The 18,094-nt window shown below is 34.2% G+C and overlaps 1 non-coding gene across 1 annotated transcript; it reads left to right on the top strand.

Moving 5' to 3' along the window:
• Positions 1-5,217: 5,217 nt before the first annotated feature.
• Positions 5,218-5,293, top strand: LOC147394121 (small nucleolar RNA snoR122). The gene has a single exon (XR_015181902.1). It is a non-coding gene; the product is annotated as a small nucleolar RNA snoR122 (small nucleolar RNA).
• The last annotated feature ends 12,801 nt before the right edge of the window (positions 5,294-18,094 follow it).

The raw sequence follows: 18,094 nt of genomic DNA, 5'->3' as shown, positions 1-18,094 counted from the left end.
TTTGAGAGTTTAGGCCTATGTTAGAGTGAGAGTGTTTTGGTAAGCCTGTATATTGATAAACCTTCTGCACTCTAATCTACTTACATGTTAGATATAATTAGTCTTCCGCTGTTATTTTCCTGTATCTACATTTTTATATACAGGTTTTGTTATAAATTGGTTTATCAGGTTTGAGTTTCGTGAAACGCTAACATAAACAAAGGAGACCCTGCCGAAATTTCGAGGTGCCACCTAGTACCTTGGGATTTGGACTTGGGATTTGTGTTAGCGTTTGGCGGGGCGTCACAGGACTTTTGTCAGAGTGAAGATTTTTTGTCTAATCTTATATTTTATTTATCCTTCTGTACTCTGATTTATCGTACGTTATTAGATTTATATAGGTTTTTGCTAGTATTATATTTTGTATGCATATACAGGATATTGTCGATTTTGTTTATCAGGTGAAATAGGTTAAACGCCTTGGAATGCTAACGTAAATAGAGAAGACCATGCCAAAATTTTGAGGTGCCACCTAGTGCCTCGAGATCTGACATAAGACTTTATGTTAGTATTTAGCGAGGCACCACAGATGATATCAGAGCATAGTATTAGATCTATATGGGATACAAATCTGTTATATTTTAAAGAGTTTATTGATACCATAGATATTAGAACGATAATCGTAGAATGTCACTAGGGATTCGTTATCCGAGCTCATTAGTAGTTTCGTATTGGAATTACGAGTACTTCCGTGTCTAGAAGTCTATAGAGCTTAGTAAGCCTAGGATAGGATTCTTTGTTTGTTGTGTTAGTAATAGAAATGGAGTCTATTACTAAGTTCCAGGCTACGATAGCAATTCGTAGTTACGTAAGAGCGACTTTGGCTTTATTCTTATAAGTGTCTCATTACAAATAAAAATAAGCAAAAGAAGTGGACGAAGTAAAGGTCAAAACGCAATAGAGACGAGATAGATTCTGGATCAGACCACTGACCCGAAAGCACAGCTAATGTCGTTCATGGGATAGATGGTTAAGTATTATGTCAAGTCTAGAGAAGAAATATGAATAATACAACCACCACCACCTCGAAGTTAAATGGAAGAAAGGCAATCAGTAGCTAATAAGAGATAAACAATTAAGAAACTAGTAAATTCATAGGAAAAATAATCATACATGAGAAGTTAGATTATAAACGTGCTAACTCAATGGATGGAAGAATTTTATAAGAAATAACAACATATACTACTAAATTAGTCAAAAGAAAGAGTTGTGATCTGTTATAAATGTGGCAAATCGGGACATAAAGGAGAGTAATGTTCGGGTTGATGTCAACCGATTAAGGATGTGTGGCTCAAGAAGATGTTAGACAAACCAATTCAGGAAATAATAAGGTTATCAGATTTTAATAAAGTTGATAACGTACTCGTGCCATCTAGAACAAGCAAGACTAGCGATCGAAAGTGAGAAATGGTATAAAACTTACCACAATTGCAAGGTGCACCACTAAATCAAAAAAATGAGAGAGCGCTGGAGTTCTTCACAATAAGCAAATACTATTCTACCTCAAGGACAACTATCATAGGTCGTGATTTTTAATAATGATAGAATTTTTCAGTCCAAAGGACAGGTAAATCCAGTGATGTGGTTATAGAATTTTCAACGATTACGTCTATCAAGATTTGAGTTTTTTTTCAATCCAGTTGAGGTCAATGTGTGGGTTTTGAAGACCTAAAAGATTTTGAGTGCCATGTAGTACCTGAGATATCAGTAGATGAAGGTGACTATATTCCAGCTAGATGGGGATGCTAGTGATTAGTAACGTTTTGAAAAGAATGTATTGGGAGATGGATCGTTTGAGTGGGTAGATTTCGAGAAGATGTTTGTTGATAGATTTATATCCAAGACTGCTCGAAAAATCAAGTACTAGGAATTTTTGAGATTAGTGCAAGGTAATTTATCACTTACAGACTATAATATGATGTTTACTAGGTTGTCACGATATGCGTCCAAGCTTATCTTGACAGATCTACAGAAGGTCGTAGATTTTTTAAAGAATTATAACCCTAAATGAGGGCCAATAGGTCAATGATTGAGACTACCAATTATAGAGATATGATAAGTCGAGCTTCGAAGGTAGAACGAAGGGAAATGGAGTTACAGACCTCCAGGAAGCAAATTAGTCGACCTTAGACTTCTTTTCCTCCTAGATTAGATTCGGTCAAAAGACCGATGTATTTGAGGCCGATCTTTTCCGAATCAATATATCCACAATATAGAACTCCTCCACTATCGAGTTGTAGAGTTCCACTATCATTAAGTTATAGAGCAGTTGGACTTCCAATGATGCCAATATGGCCAAAGGAACCAACAAGACAGGTTCAGAACATGTAGGCTCTAATTTACCAATTGCCTATTCCACAAAAATTTACGAAGAAAAGATCGTTGACATGTTATGCGTGTGGTTAGGTGGGACATATCAGGAGAGAGTACCCTCTATCACAGTTGTAAACAAGGGTTGTGATCCAAGAGAAAGTACTTGTCTCCAACGAAGTTTTGGAAGGTGTGATTTTTAATTATAATGTTAGTAAGTGGAGTTATATTCAATACTAGTTCCTCTAGATCATATAATTCTACTGAGATTTTGTATACTTGCTAGAGTTAGAAACTACTGACATGGGTCGAGTAATGAAATTATATACACCATAGGGAGACTATGATTGATAAAAAGTTATTCAGGTAGTATGGGGCAAAGAGTATTAATGAAATAGGTAAAGTAAGGTATAGTAGAAAAATAGAATATTGCATTGAATATAAAGATAGTGGTGTATTGAGAATGGAGATTTTAATGTAGTTTCCAAATTTAATGTTAGTAGATATTTGTATTATAGTAGGGATATATTAAGTGTGGATGTTGTGTATTATTTTATTAAAAAGTATTAAATGGTATGCGAAAAGTAGTGGTATGTTTGCGGTAAATCTATGCATTAAGGAGTAATATTCATGGTAATTATGAGTAGAACATAATAGACGGTGTAATTGATGAGAGAAGTAAAGACAAATAATAGAGAAGATGTGATTGGTGGTAAGGTATTGTTGTTGAAGTGATAGGATTGTTGTTGATAGATATTGGTGGGGAAGTGATATAATGTGAGTTAATTGTTGTCTTTGGGTTATACAAATAATAGATTAATTGGAATATAAGTTTAAATTAGAGTGATTAATAAATGAATGTGTTAGGTTGATGCAATATAGGTGACATAAGATTATGAGTTATAAATGATATTGACTTAAGTCCAAGAATAGATGATAATCGAAAATAGTTGTTATTTATTATATATGTCATGTTAGTGGAATGACAACAAATCTTGATAAGGTACGATTTCAATTTTGAGGATGAAATTTTTATTAAGGGGAGAGAATGTAAAATCTTGGATTTTCGATTCGTATCTCGAGAAAAAAATAAATAGTGAAAATTTGAAAAAAATTTGAAAGTAAAAATTAAGATAAAACTTTAGGATGTATCTGATTATTTTTAATGGAATCTGACCTCACCATTGGATTCAAAATGATCGAAAAACATAATTTAGCCTATAAACATGCTCAAATACTAGTCCAAACCGAAAAGTTGCAAAATCCTCGGTTACCGAGTCTGACCAGGTTAAAATAATGAATTTTTAGTAAATTAAGAATTGTTAAGATTTGATCATACCATTAGGTAGCGAAAAATTATAGAAAATGGACTATTTGCTTGTCAATTTCAGAGCCTAAAAAGTCGAATTATTATCAAAAATGAAATGACGTTAATTTTAGAGTCCCATCGAGTCAAAAATGTAAATTTTTGTTAGAGACGAAATTTTTAGAAATTTACCATACTATTAGATCCAGAATGAAAAATTATAAAAAATAAAATATTCACTCGTTACTTTTGGAGCCCAGACGGTTAAGTTATCGTCGAACAAAACAATAGTCAAAATATCAAAATTGTCCCAAAATTTTATATAAATAAATTTTTTACTATTCATCTTCGTTTTAAACAACCCAAAACCAGCCAACAGATTTTTTTTTTTAATTATTTTTTTTAATTTTCAAACTTAGATCCGTCACGAACGGGTTGTCGTTGACTTCCACCGTAGAAAGGAAAAAGATCCGCAGTCTCGACATCTACAAAACCCACCCAACTTCTTCTCTTTTCCTTTTCTATTTTACCTCGTATCATAAAAAATAAGTCATATATATGGGGTGACGTTCCTACGATCCCCATTACGACCCCCATCGTGACCCCCGATGTCAGCCGTTCGATTCGCACGGCATCTACGGTCTAGATCAACCATTCGATTATAAATAACAAAAATTCATTATTTACAAACGCCTCCTTGTAAACAAAAACAAAAAATAGTTCTGATTTCTTCCAAACTCGCTTCCTCTTCGTCTTCTTCGTCCTCTTCAAACTCACATCTGCGACAACCCCCATCGCCATCTTCCTCATTTCTCTCTCTCTCTCTCTAACTCGTTGCGAAGAAACGAAGAGCTCGGCCGAATCCCAACTCGACAGAAATCCAATTCGTCATCCCTCCTTCTGTTGGAAATGAAGATAGAACCTCCTCGAAGAAACCCAACTCGGCTTCGTCCTCATCTCTTTCCCCCTCTCTCTCTCTCTCTCTCTTCAACAGAAACCCTAAGGTAAACCCTTAAATTTTTTTTTATTTCATTTGTTTTTTTTATGTATCGATTATGACGAATCATCGACAAATTTTATTTTGAAAGATGCTTTGTTTCACTGATATTGAGTTATTATTTTGTGTTTCATTTTTCATTAATTAATGGTCTATGGATATTGAGTTAATTGCATCGCTTCCCTTCCGATGGTATATTATACGTATGGGTTTGTCTAGAATCAAAATATCCAAGTATCCACGAAATCAGAAACCCTTAATTACTTTTTATTCTAAATTCCTTCGGTTATTCTGAGTTTTATATATGTTTAACTGAAAATTTTACAATCCTTATGTGTTTAATTCGAAGAAATGGGTTCGAATGGAAATTCTTATGTGTTTTATTTTTATTTTTTATGATTGTTCATGTTCGGATCGGACACCAATTCAACTAAGAAATTCTTGAACAAATAGTGTTGTTTTTAGCCATTATTTTGCTTGGGTTGTTTCTCAATCTTTGTTTTCCATTATTTATTATGTGGTCATGTTCATCCTATTAGGTTTGCTTTTTTTCTTCTAAGATATCTGCCAATGATTATAAAACTATGCACGTATTATCAGATTAACTATGATGATATGTTATTGTCACTACCACTGAGGCATATCTGCAATGAAATGGAGATTCACCCCTTAAAAAAAAAGTCATCATTGAGAATAAGTGAAAATTGATATGCCAATAGAAATACACTCTCAAATTTTTTGTTTTGTTTTAGATTTGTATTTGTTAGTTTTAAGATTTTATATGGGCCTAATCCTAATTGTAAATAATTGTTGAAGTTGTTTCAATGTGTTATAACACTTTGTAATGTTGAGAATAGGTAAAAGTTGGGGTGCCAATAGAAACACACTTTCTCATTATTTATTAGATTTAGGATTTTATATAAGCCTAATCCTAATTGTAAACGACTGCTAAAGTTATTTCCATGTGTTATGACGCTTTGTAATGTTGAAATAATTAGTTGAACCAAGCTTTTGTAATGTTTGGATTGTGTGTTTTAATATTTAACTAGGGTGTGATAAATTATTATGAAATTGGGGATGTAATAAGTAAATGTAGATCACTTACTCATTCATTACAAGTGGCCTTAGAGATTTGGTCATATTTTCTAAGGCTTTTCGGGGTAAGTTAACTAGCTATTTGACACACATGCCACTAATCATTTTGAGGATTTTAGAAATGGCTTTCCATTTATTCTTTTAGATAGCTTTGAGTATCATTGATTTGAATGTAAGAAATATGAGTTGACAACTCCTTTTGTATTATTATTTAGATGTTGAATAAATATAAATTTCAATATTTTTAGTTAACCTCAACTGAGACTTTGTTAATTTGTTTTAGATAATTTTTCATGGATACAATTGACGTTGACAAGTGCGGAAGTGTGCATGTGAATGAAAATGTGGGATCATCTTCGATTATGGAAGTAGATATTGGGGAACGTGTTGATTGCCTCAGTCCTAACAAAGATGTTCGAAAGTTAAATGCACCATATGTTGGGGTGATTTTTGATTCAAGTGAGGAAGTAAAAAATACTATGAAGAGTACGGACGTCAGGAAGGTTGCATTCGTGTACGAAGTAGTTTAAGGACGATAAGAGGTTCAAATGTGGTGACTGGGATAAGATATGTTTGCATACATGAAGGCAAACATACACCGAGGATAAAAGAAGATGCGATAACAGATGAGAATGAAAAGGGGAAGAAAAGAATTGTTAGAAATTGTTCTACTTTTAAATGTGGATGTGAAGCAAACATGCGTATTGTATTCGACCAACGTGTAGTAAAATGGAGAGTGTCGATTTTCAACGATGATCATAATCACAAGGTTGTCACGCCATCGGGGAGATTGAAAATGAAGTCGAATCGAAATATACCGAGCGTAGCTAAGGATCTAACAGAAACATTTCGTAATCAAAACATTCAAATTAATAAAGTTCCATCAATTCTTTGTGGAGATATGATCGATTTTGATGATAGAGACTGTTACAATCACCTTCGAAATGTTAGGCGATAGAATTTGGAAAGAGGTGGTGCATAATGTGTACTTGAGTACTTTATTGAAAAATAGAATGAAAATCCACAATTTTTTTATGGGATACAATGTGATGAAGATGGGAGAGCAGTTAATTTTTTTTTGATGGATGCGAGGTCAAGATTGTCATATGAATATTTCGGTGATGTGGTTACATTTGACACAACTTATAGGACAAATAAGTACAAAATGTCGTTCGCCCCATTTACTAGAGTCAATCATTATTTTCAATCTATCCAATTTGGATGCGCTCTTCTAGGAGATGAGACAGAGACTACTTTTGTATGGTTGTTCGAGATGTGGCTTAAAGCTATGAGGGGAAAACATACAATTTCAATAATCACAGACTAGGACTTGGCAATGAGGAATGCAATTGCCAAAGTTTTTCCCAACAGCCGTCATCGTCTATGTATTTGGCACATTCGAAAGAAATTTGTGGAGAAATTGTCTCATAAATACTTTGAAAATTCTACTTTCAAAAGTAAGATAGAAAAATGTATTTGATCGACATATTCTGGGGAAGAGTTCGAAAAAATAGTGGCATAATGTGATTCAGGAAAATGGATTATTAGAAAATGAATGGTTGCAACACCTGTTTGAAATACGGGAATCTTGGGTGCCTACGTATAATCGAACAACGTTTTTTGCTGGTATGAATACCACTGGGCGTAACGAAAGCATCAATGCATTTTTTGATGAATTTGTTAATTCGACAACAAATCTCAGAGAATTTATTGTGAAGTATGAAGAAGCTTTGAAGAATATTTTGAAAAAGGAGAGTGATGAAGATTATGAGACAAAGCCCAAGTTTCAATGTGTCAATGACAACGACTTACTTTTGAAACATGCAGCAACAGTTTATACGAGAAGTATATTTGAAAAATTAAAGGAAGAATGGGTCCAAGTTTTCTGATATAAAGTTGAAAGAAGGGAGATGGAAGAAGGAATTCAGACATTTTTTGTGAAAACAAAGTTTGGCGAGCCTGATGACTTTATTTTGAAAATAAATGTGGATACCTATGAGGGTACATGCGGGTGTAAAAAATTTGAGTTTCTTGGAATTGTTTGTCGGCATTTTTTAAAGGTGTTCACACATCTTGACATTGATGTTATACTATTACACTTTATTATTGAGAGATGGAGACAAGGGGCCAATAAATTTAAGGTGATGGATTTACAAGTAACAATCGATGGTTATGAACCTTCTGAAGCATTGAGATATAGTAATATGTGTAAACAAGCTACTACATTAGCCAGTTATGCATCATCTTCAATGAAAGCATACGCATTTTTCACGAATACCATAAATGATTTGTCGAAACAAATTTATGCAATTAAAATGGAAGAAATGATAGAAATTATTGCTCAACCGAATGAAGAGTCACTTGAAAAAGAAAAATGTAACCTATCTCAGTTACTTTTAGATCCGAATGTCACGCAAACAAAGGGTATAAAGAATGATGACAAGGGAAAAGAAAAAGTTGATACTACGGGTAGGTTGAAAAGCAGTATTGAGTTGAGCCAACCAAAGAAGAAAAGAAAATTTGCATTTTGTCATATACTTGGACACGATAAGCGAATATGTCCTGTGAATCCAAATAGAAAGAAAAAAGATTGTATTCAAGGTAATTATAAGTATCTTTATAAACTAATGACTTGATTTAATGCATTTAATTGAATAAATTTTAAGTAATGTCTTATTTATTTATTTATGAATTTTTCCTCAGAAATTGATGATATACAAGAATTGGGCAAAGACATGGAGAGTGATCACGAGGCCTTTCATTTGGAATGAGGGTATATTATGTTTGAATATATTCTCACTTAATGATTTTCTTAGTCTGTTGGAATATAATATATTTTCACTTACTGATTTTCTTACGTTGCTCTTTTTGATAATTCCTGAAAGTATGGTTAGTGTTTTTTGGTTGGTTATTGATTGATTTGATTACTAAATTTGTAGAATGTTATAATTGACCAGATACTAGAACCTGGAATACGGGTAACTGTTGCTATGGGTACCAAGATGCGTTATACCAAGATGCTGACATATATCTTTTCGATGATCCTTTTAGTGCTGTGGATGTTCACACGGGAACGTATTTGTTTAAGGTAACTCTTCTTTTTTTGACTTCTAATTCCTTGTTGTTTCGTTGAATATGATTTTGAGTTGTTGTTGACTAGTAACTGAGATTTTGGTTTTTTCATTTTCTTTTGAAATCTATGTAGGTTTAGCTCATTGGGTATCCTTTCAATGAGACTATAGCTTTTTATTTTACTTTTTTTCCCCACTGTTTTGGTTAAATAAGCATTTAATCATCAAGGGATTCTTATTTGTGCAAAAGATATGTCTAGCTTGGAACGAGCATGAAGAAATGAATGATACTTCTTTAATTTTGGGTTTTTCTAATGAATGATTCTTATTTGTGCAAAAGATATGTCTAGCTTGGAACGAGCATGAAGAAATGAATGATACTTCTTTAATTTTGGGTTTTTCTAATGAATGATTCTTATTTGTGCAAAAGATATTTCTTCATTTTTTTTGTTTGCAAGTATAATTGAGGTCCATTTGATGAATTTAAAAAATACTAGTAACAAACAACAGAAGGTGCTTGTCTTGTTGAGTTTGAATTTAAGTGATGAGGTACAAAGTTCTCAAACAATGTTGCTGGGGTTTGTATTGTATCCTGAAATTAAAATGAGGAATAGTTGTTTCAGATCATCCTATGTTGTATATCTGGCATATGCTGGTGCTTTAAGCTTTGTTCATTGGTTTCTTTATGTATAGTTCCCCCCAAGGCCAAATCACTCTCATTGTTACAAATGGTATAGAACTACTAACATGAAGGTGCCACCCTAGTGAGGTGGTAAAGCATGTGTTAATACCATAGACCTAGGATCGAAAACCTGGCTGCATTCTTAAACCTGTCATCAATAAAAGAAAACTAACCACTTCTGTTTCATAAGATGACATTTGCACACGCAATGGATTGGGTTAGGATCGGGTCAGTTTCAATCTGGAATCAAATTGATAATAATTGCATTGGATCCATAATGGCTCTGATACTTCGGATAAGATTTTTATACAATCTCCGTATTAGGACCCAAATCTGCTCAAATGACAATTTGTTAAGATCCACGTCCAATCAATCCAATTTAATATATGAAATATGGATACACATCATATATGTAAACAAAATATATTTCATTTACATGTTCTCCCACATATGGTTGATGCAAAACCAAATGGTAAATTATAAAGTTGGGATTGATTGATAAGCCCTATTTCTCATTTCATATGTCATTAATGTCTGTTGCAGGCTCAAGATTTTTGCCAACAGGGAACCCAGATGAGGAGGAAGATGTGGTTGCAGAACATGGCATATTATGTGTTACTTATTATTATCTCTGGGATCCATTCTTTGGGTTTGTTTTCCATTTATGTTCATGATTCAAGGGATTGACTCAACATACACATGTGGTCTGGGGCCTCGGGGTTCAACTCTGCTTTGAACTCATAAAACATGACAGAATTTTGCCAGCATACTCAGAGCACACATGCACCCACATGTGTTGGCACATTTTCTCTGAGGAATTGACTATATTTTGGAGGGGAGAGGGGGTGGTTCAACACTTGGGGCCTTGAAAGTTAGTTTGCTCCGCTATATCTTACATTGAACTCTATGGTATACTATTGCACTTATGATATGGTGTAAATTGAAAATATTGGGACTTGGACTGATTTGAGTTTTTTACAGGCTAGTAGACATTGCATCTCTCCTTCAAGGGCAAAGGAACTTCACTGGATTATAACGAAGCCAATGTATCAGTGACAGCAATGGAATTCTTTCATGCAACTTGAGGGATCTAAAAAGGCAAAGGGAAAAGAAAAAATGAAGTGGATTAAGGTAACACAAAATGATGAGCCTTGACTGAAGATATAGGTCTAAACAGAGCTGAATGGAGAAATCAGATTGTTGTTGAAGGCCCCTAGTAGTGGGGTTAGAGAATAGGCAATGGTGATTAAAGATAAAAACTGCACAAATGGTCCGTGCTTTCACTTGTGGCATATTGTTGGATATTGAAATCAAGGATATTAGTCATATAAAACTCAGTTTTCTTTCCTCATGGAAATGCCAACTTAACTAAGTTTGTAAGACACCTTTTTCCATATAATTCTTAGTTCTATAAATTTCTCTTTTTCCATATAATTCTATTAGAATTGGAACATTTAAGATTTTAACACATTGGATACAGGTTGGAAAAGCATATTTTGAGCTGGTAGATTACTTAGAAGCTGATCTAATTCAACCAAAAAGAAAAAACGAATCGAATACTGTAGCTACGAGCCTACGTGGGACTTCCTTGATTCGTTAGAGTTATGTGCACCTTCAACTGCTCCAGGACCAATTAATAACAATAGTGAAAAATGCTCGTTCTCACAGTGGGTTCTGCTTCTGCCCCACCAACAGGAACAAGGACAAAATGCAGATGTTTTAAAAGGTGTAGAGGGGTTGCAGCAGATGGGTTCCTGTCATTTCTTCCGAAGCAAGTGGAGAGAATTAGAGACCCATTTGCTCGAAAGTTGGCTAAAAGGATTGAAAGACTTCCTGTAAAGGTGTGTCATTTAATATGTATATATTTTCCCCTTCTTTGATGTTTTCTTTTGTTCTGAACTTTTTGTTATAATGGGTTTCCTTCAATTGTTTGTTTGATGAAATTATAGTTGTGTGTGTGGGTGAGTGTGGCCTTTTTTTTTTCATTGTAGGTGATAATTAGTAAATTTTCTTACGTTTTTGAGTTAGTTGGATTGATTTGAGAAATGGGAATTGAATTACTTTCATTTTAAGTTTTTCTCAAGAAATTTAATATTTTTTTGTAGGAAAAAAAAATTCATTAAAGGAGTTTGAGATGGAGATGACTAATCAAAGCTAAATACAAGCCAGACTAACCAAAAGACCCATAACAAAGGAAACTACTCAGCTCTAATGTACAAAATACAAACCCAAATGCCCCAACGAATTATGCTTTGGAGTGGTCTATTGATATTAGTGGTGCAGCAGTTCAATGGTTGAGGGACAGTCTTGGAATAATTTAGAGTGCGAGTGAGATTGAAGAGTTGGTAGAAAAGGTGGAGAATTCTGGAGGGGTGTACTTTGTGCCAGCTTTCAATGGACTATTTGCACCGTGGTGGTGTGATGATGCACGTGGGGTGTGTATTGGGATCACGAGGTTTACGAACAAGGCACACATTGCACGAGCTGTTCTTGAGAGTATGTGTTTTCAAGTGAAGGATGTGTTGGACTCAATACACAAGATGCAAGTGAGAAGGGAGAGGCCGAGAAGGGAGAGTTCTTGCTTAGGGTGGATGGTGGAGCAACTGTTAACAATCTTTTGATGCAGACTCAGGTTTTGTTTCATTGATCCCTTTTTGTTTTGGTTTTTGTTAGTTATACTTATGTTATCCAAATTGGCCCTAAGATTAACCCTCCAAATCATGGGTTCAAAACTTGGACTAGTTTGATTCAGCTTGGGAAAGTCATATCAGATTCCCAAGCTGTATCGGCCACCTCAATGCCTCTTCAAAATCTAGTTCAACTCGGACCCATTTTTAAAAAACTCGTTAGTTATAGTCTACAGGAGTATAAGTGTATTGAGCTTGGCTTCTAGTAACTTTTGAATAGGTTCATAGCCAAATCCTATACCATTCAATTTAGGTTTGTGGACTTACCCCATTGATACCCACAAGGGTAAACTTAGATTTTAAAAGATTTTTCTTACTTCAAATTCTTGTTTATGCTAATTTTCCTTAAAGAACATATGTTTCTCTTCCTCCCAGAAGGAAAAAAACGGATCACAAATTTCTAGGCTCTGGTGAGATTTACAGATATACTTCTTCAGTTATCTTATAAGGATTGGATACTCCCTTTTAACAATGTTTATGCAAAGGTTCAGCAATAGAATTATACTGAACTGTCACCATCGTCTTTCTTAACTTTTTCTTCTTGTGCAACCTTTCATTCTAATGCTCTTAATCATGGATTAATCTTTGTTTTTTCATTCTGATTTGTAAGCGGATTTGTTGGGAAGTCCTGTGGTGAGACCCGCTGACATTGAAATAACAGCCCTCGGTGCAGCTTATGCTGATAGATTAGCTATTGGAATTTGGACTGAAAATGATATTTTTGCTGTCGAAAGGAAAGTCGAGAAAGACACCACTTTCCGACCCAAATTAGATGAGGAACAGAGGAAGAAGAAACTGGAGTCTTGGTGCTAGGCGTCTCGAGAACTTTTGATTTGGCTGATCTTTCCCTTTAACTTATCTACTCAATGCTTGTACTTAAATCCTTTTCAACTTTCAATTTGATTTTGAATAAATAATCAAGTGTTCGTGAATGATAAATACTTTCCTTGATCATGTTTCGTTATTTTATTTATTTTTTATTTTATAGTTTTTCAAATCTTAATATTTGGTGCCCCGCCAAAACGCTAACACAAATCCCCATGTCAGATCTCGAGGTACTAGGTGGCACCTTGAAATTTCGGCATGGTCTCCTCTGTTTATGTTAGCATTCCAAGGCGTTTAACCTGCACCTGATAAAAGACATACAATCCTGCAAACATATACAAAATATAATACTAGCGGAAACTTATATACGTCTAATAACGTACGAAAGATCAGAGTGCGGAAGAATAACCAAAATACAGGATTATACAAAATTCCTCACTCTAACAGAAATCCTAACACTCAAAACAACATCTATAATACTCTTGGAATAATCGACACCAATAGGGGGTGTAACCCCAATACTCACCAAGTGATGAACTCTGGCTGTCTATCTGACCTACCAGATGATTCTCACTCATGCTCTATACCTGCCTCGCAAGCTTCAGATCTGAAACTAAAAAAAATGGAGAAGGAAATGGTGAGTAACAATGATTACCCAGTAAGGAAGAATACAATTTCTACCAATAACCCTTCCTAGCATGAACGAATAAGCATACTAAATCATTTTAACAATATAAAATTTTACAAAATAAACTACGATCAACTGGTACATATAGCCAGGGATGAGCAACTAAACATTTTAAAACTCACATTACATCAATCAACAGTACTCACTATAACATTATCTTTTTACACAAATCTAATTGATAAAATGGAAACATTAAACATGGATTTCATTTTATATATCAAAATAAGCAACAGATACATAATACACAATGGTGGAATATTGGAATTAGAGTGTTGGGATTCACGACTGGATCGCTCACAGTCGGGACATGATGTTACAATTTCTCTCTGACTTTTAGTTCCTGATTTTGTGGCCGATTGATGCACTTACCACGTTTGGTTGACCATTTATCCGGCTCAGGCTGGCCGTTTGACGCGACCGTAAGCAATAGGTCTCTTTTCAATGTGTCAGAACGTTCGACTACTATAGATTGTTAGTGATCACTGACTAATCATCTTCGTCTATGCCTATCAGGCGTGCATGTGATTCCCAAATATACAAACCATTCGTATACGACCACCTTTACATTACAAGTTCACTGGTAAAGATAGAGAGGAATATCCCAAATTTCAGTTGTGACTCCACTCTCATACGCGTCCCATACCACGTATGAGTTTGGTGTTCTCTACCGTACATCCCAGGATAGTACACCACTCCGGATGATATGATGCACTATCCCTTCAGGCATTCACAAACTCTTTAACAGCTCACAAAATAGTTACATATATATATATATATTATTTTCATTTGAAAACAAAAGAGAAATTAACAATACAAGATTGAGAATAGATATCCAGTTTCCTACCATGCAAGTGTGGCCACCCGGCCTAAAATAAATAACAAAACGGAAACGTAAACAGCGCCTCGCGCTAACAGAAATTTAAATAAACATGCAACTAATAATATTATCCCTGGATATCTGTTCACCAACCTAGACACAACACAACAACGTAAAATGCAGACATCACCCCTCGGGTGTGACTCTGCATTTTACCGTTTCATACCCTTTTTCCCTTTTTCCAATTTTTACAGTTTTCAATCTCTTCAATAAAATATCCATTTTCTGATATTCATCAACTCAATATGAGTTCATTGAATATTAAATCACATTTTCCAACTATAGAATTTATTTCTATTAATAATATTGGAAAAATACAAATTTCATATCAAAACAGGGTCCGAGCAATGCACAAGACCCAATTTATGGAAATAACCCGTTAAAATACTCTACCCACGTATAATTTATTAAAAATACAATTAAACATATCAATCATGCAATTTCTGGCGTGAATTTTTGAAATAACAAAAGAATTCTACTATTCAGAAATATATCCAAATTTTTTCAATAAAATCCTAAATGCAATTTTCACAATCTACGATTACTAGTAGAAATTGAGAGTTCCTTACAATGTCTAGGCGAAATGATCAAAGCGTGTGCGCGGAAATCAAGGCGATCGTCGTGGAAATCGAGATGGATCGAACTTCGAAGCGGCTGATTTTCGAAATCGGCCCGGTGGTTTTGAAGATCTCGATGTGCTCGTCCCTTCTTCCTTCTGTGGCGAAGGACGGTTTGACCCCAAAATGGATAAAATCCGAGGTCGAAGTTACGAAATCTCTGTATATACGTACGGTTGATTTTCGACAATATCAGGTGAAAAAGGAGATGAAATGATTGGATCTTGAGTGGGTTTGGTAGATGTCGAAGCTGCGGATCTTTTTCTCTTCTGCGGCGATTGTCGAAAGTGGACCGTTTGCGACGAATCGACGTTGGAAGAACGAGAGAAAAACAAATTTTTTTTTTAAAAACGTGGCTGGTTTTGACGCGTTGGGGAAGATGAATAGTGAAAAAAAAGTAAAAATTTATTTATATAAGGTCTCGGGATGAAATCGGTATTTTGGCTATTGTTTTGATCGACGATAACTTCACCATCCGGACTCCAAAATCGACAAATGAATATTCTATTTTACCTAATTTTTTGTTCCGGATCTAATGGTGTAGTCAATTTCTACAAATTATGTCTCCATAAAATTTTTACATTTTTGGCCTGAGGTGACCCCTAAACTTGATGTCGTTTTCGTTTTTGACGATAATTCGACTTCCTGATCTCCAAAAATGACAAATAAATAGTCCATGTTGAATAATTTTTCGTTATGAACCCAATGGTATGATCGAATTTTAAAAATTATTGCTCTAACAAAAAGTCACTGTTTTAGCCTGGTCCGACCCGGTAATCGAGGATTTTGCAACTTTTATATTCGGACTCGCATTTAAGCGTGCTTACAGGCTAAACTATATTTTTTGATCATTTTGAATCTATTGGTGAGATCAGATTCCATTAAAAATAATCAGAAACATCCTAAAGTTTTACCCGTAAGTCCCACTTCAAGATTTTTTTTTAATTCCACTATTTATTTTTTTCTCGAAATACGAATTAAAAATTCGGGGTGTTACATAATAGGTTTCGATTTTAGTCATGATGGGATATGAAAATGACCATGCCATTCAGATAGATGGATAGTCATGGTGAATTGTTAGGCAATTGAGGCAAGCTGTGAATTGAACCATAAACTGGCCAAGATTTTACAGAATCTTGTAAACTGATTATGTGTCATGGACGTAGGCAATTTGTCGAATCACATAAAATCTTATGGGTTCATTTTTCATTTTTTCACATAACAAAATCCTCTTGAAACACGAGAATCTATACAAGGATTGGGAAAGAAAAAATAATGGCATTTAAAGTCATTTTCGATTAGTATTGTAGAGAACAAAACTCAAGTTGTTCAGGACTTGAGAGGATTTTTAACCAATAAAGAAGATAAAATATCAACTCAAGCATTGTTTAAATTAAAATGAATAAATAATTCATTTAAAAAATAAAATAAAAAGAATCTCCATTTCAAAGCTCAACACAACACTACAACACACCCCACCCACCACAACATAACTTGATAATTTACACATAACCAACAATCCCTAGCAGTAGTTCAAGAGAGAAAAACAAAGAAAATACAAAACAAACTTAGAAGAAAAAAAAAATCCATATTTGTTGATAATAGAGAGGGAGGTGTTCTTTTAAGATCTGGCCTTGAAAGGGATGGCCCTAATGACAATTTGGTGATACACTGCATCAAGAGCAATTCCAATGAAGGGTCCCACCCAGAATATCCACTGAACCCAAACAAATAAACAAACATTAGTTCCTATTAATAGAATTATGGAAAAATATTTATGTAATATAAAGTATGATAAGAGGGGTGTAGACATACATGGTCATCCCAATCTTAAGATTTTAATGAACATAACCTGAATATGCAGATTTCTATCGATCTATATTCAGATGTTTTAAAGGACAGATATTATGACCATTTGTTGAGGAGGAGACTGTTTTCTATGCCCTAATAGACTTGGGTAGGCTCAAATTAGCTAACAGAAAAGAAAATGCTGATCCATCAAGAGGATTACACTGTCATTTTCTTTTTCTTTTTCTTTTTCTTTTTCTTTTTCTTTATTCTTTTTTTTCTTTCCAATGTCTAAATATAGAATAAAAACAGGGAAAACATTACAATTAATGGCATGGTCAAGAAGAAAAACATTTATTGTAAAAAATCTGAGATTTTTCTCAAATGATCTGTCATTCATCTATACAAAAGAAGAAGAAAAATCCAGAAGTCATTGAACATATAAGAAAGCAGAAGTTACTATTTTTATCATTCACCAACAGTCCCAAATTCAACAAACCTTATAAGAAATTTATGAAAATTGAGTATTATTTATTTTCAAAAATGTTGAGGGAAACAAAATTGATCTTTTTTTTTTTTTTCTTTTGTTCACTTTGTTACTTAAATGGCCAAATTAGTAAAACACAGCATTTTATTGGTATCCCCCTCTTTTAACTATTATGTTTGATGAAAACTTTAACCATTGCATAGGCATCTAATATCAAAAGAGAAAACATGTATATTTAGTAAGGAAAAGAGAAAACTTACATTAGATTTTGTTTGCAGGGGGGCAAGTGTCGCAACAAGTTTATTTGGATGGGGCCTTTCCCAAGGTTCATATTGCAAGTATTGAGAGGCAAGGTTAACAACCACAGTTGATTCTTCTGTTGAAAAGTTTCCCTCTAAATGTGAATCCATTAAGATAGGGATATTCTTGCCACGTATCATATCAAGAGCCTACATAGATACATAGAAAGATCAATCAAATGAATGGGTGCTCAAATTTTTATTTCAAACTGGAGCGCACATCAGGAAATATTCTAACTAAACCAAAATTTTCATTTTAGGTAATCATCATTTTAAACAGATACAATGGAGTACTCAAAGACTAAGATGAAATAACAGTTAGGTTC

Source organism: Akebia trifoliata, chromosome 9, assembly GCF_017979445.1.
Source record: "Akebia trifoliata isolate Shusen 1 chromosome 9, ASM1797944v1, whole genome shotgun sequence".
Lineage (NCBI taxonomy): Eukaryota > Viridiplantae > Streptophyta > Magnoliopsida > Ranunculales > Lardizabalaceae > Akebia > Akebia trifoliata.
This window is presented reverse-complemented; position numbering and strand designations above follow the sequence as displayed.